Source organism: Dermacentor variabilis, chromosome 2, assembly GCF_050947875.1.
Source record: "Dermacentor variabilis isolate Ectoservices chromosome 2, ASM5094787v1, whole genome shotgun sequence".
NCBI classification, from domain to species: domain Eukaryota; kingdom Metazoa; phylum Arthropoda; class Arachnida; order Ixodida; family Ixodidae; genus Dermacentor; species Dermacentor variabilis.
The window spans coordinates 82,601,125-82,603,674 of record NC_134569.1 but is presented as its reverse complement, the minus strand read 5'-3'; positions in this window follow the sequence as shown (position 1 = coordinate 82,603,674).

Sequence of the window (2,550 nt, the reverse complement as noted above, 5' to 3'; positions counted from 1 at the left end):
TGTGTCACCACATCTAAATTGGTCTTTTTCGATTCGGCTACCTGACTTCACGCCAATATTTCAGGCGGAATTATTGGCAATTGTCTTAGCTTTACGCAAATTACCATCATCTCTTTCGTCAGCCGTAATATTAACTGATTGCCTGTCGGTCTGTTCTTCACTAACCACATCCAAATTGTCAGATTCATTAGACGCTGTCTATTCTACTCCCCCAAGACACTTACTTCTCGTTCGTTTAGTGCGGGTGCCAGGCCACAAAGTTCTAGCCTTAAGCGAATATACAGATACACTCGCAGTAGCATCCCACGACGGTCCTGCAATCCCTATTTTACCTACGTAAGATTTCGTCGCTGTGGCGTGATTCAGAAAATATACTGCTGTAAATAACTTCGCGCAATTATCGTTGGCAACATCTGATTTCCCGCATCCCATTTTTCCTTGGAACAACAAATAGTGCCCCTGCAGGAAAACTGAAGTAACGGTTACAAGACTACGGTGCCGAGTCCCCCCACTGAACCTTTACCTCCACAGGTCTGGTCTGGTTATATCGCCTTTGTGCCCTTTATGCAATGAGAGTGAATCTCTTGAACACTTCTTCTTGGCGTGCCGCCGTCTCATTTTTCAACGGAAAATATTTTTAGAAAAATGCTTCCAAAAGCTTGGCTTGAATTTGACTGTTCCTGTAACCCTTATTTTTGGGGCTACTGTACTGGGTTACAGCCACAGGAACGTTTGTGAAGCCCTCTGCATCTTTCTGCGTGAGACAAAACGAATTGCGTGTTAGAATTCTTCTAAATATTTACTATGGTCACAAAATTAACAAGATATCTAGATAGTTGATTATTCATGCCTGCAACAGTAGACACTTTAATTTGCATTTGCAAGATACTTATTTCATTTCACCCTAATCCATAAAAAAATGCTAACAACTCCTCCACCACCCAATTCATGACCGATCCCCTAGAGTGGCTTGCGCCATTTCACTAGGAAACAATGACAAGAATAAAAATCATATGCGGGAGAGAGGACATTCACCAGACTACATTGCGTTCAAAAAATGGTAGCAGGTTAGGCTAGTTGGTGTTAATATTATGGTAGTGGCGTAAAGCGAGAAAAATTGAAACAGAACAGCTGTAGTCAAGGACAAAAGGCCTGGCAGGTTAGGGTGGACGCAGAACTGCTCAAAATAAATTTCTCAATGTGCGTCAACAAGAGCTTGTAAGAAGCGAAAAGCATCACACATCTTGCGAAACATGCTAGATGCACTATTATATGTAGTATTTTTTTTTCATTGTTAAAGAGTGCAGAGAACAAAGTGAAGACGAGATCGCCAAGCACATTTCCATTCGTTGTTTTTGTTCATGTGGTCTCTTTTAATGGTATTAATAGTGCTTGCCAACGAGAATTTGGTAGATGAGTTCATGACATGATTTGCGAGCAACTCGGTTTGCCGTTAGGCGTTCCTGTCAGTGATTTCGCTCGTATAAACAGAACAGTAACACACGAAAGGAGAGGTGGATATGGTAAATATTTGGGAGAGTTGACAAAGCGGAAATTAGCGATCTGGTCAGCCTCGCTGCTGTTCGTCTCTTGGGAACGTTACCGAGAAAATTTGCAACTTCGGGCTGCCAGACAATAACAACTCCAATTTCTGCTGAGTATTCCGTTACAATGACACCACATCTTTACCCTCCGTGTTTCAAAAATGTAAAGGCCAGAAACCAAGGACTCTAATTATGTAATCTGCACTGACCTGGTAGAGTTTTGTGCGAACGACAGTCGGGGTTAGGATATTGGCGCTCAGAATCACAGTATTTGGTTTCGAAAACACAAGTCGCCCCCTGAAGATTATCGATTTTTGTGTCTATAAGAGGCAACCTGACGCCATGGGCTGGTGGCAGCTAAAAAAAAATAATGACTCTAATAACAACTCAGAATGCCCTGCTGTATGACTATCATTACATGTACTATATACAGTGGGGATATTTAGAACGAGCGAAGTTGACAAAGCGGAAATTCGCGATCTGGTTAGCTTCGCTGCTTTTCGTCGCTTGGGAAAGTTACCGAGAAAATTCTCGACTTAGGGCTGCCAGGCAATAACAACTCCAAGTTCGGCTGAGTTTTCCGTTACAATGACACCACCACATCTTTACCCTCCGAGTTTAAAAAAAATATGAAGCCCAGAAACGAAGGACTCTAATTATGTAATCTGCAATGATCTGGCAGTTTAAAACCGGGAACCAGACATTGCATGACTTTTTTATTACTGTTACGACTCTTGTTTTACAATAGTGTAATTTTACATTGCCCAAAACATCTCCGAGCGTTGTAATGCAAGACTTATAGCGAGATTCTCGGATGGGATTGCCGTCCAATCCAAAAATCCAAGCGCACTTCCCTGCATGGCACTGGTTGCTAGGAGTGGGGAAGAAAGAGAGAGAGAGAAACTGGGAGGTTAGTCAGATGGTTAACCATGAGGCTAACCACTGTAAGTACCGGCTGGCTATTCTGCCCTAGCGGCCAGAGCTTTGTAGCGTCACTAGCAAAATT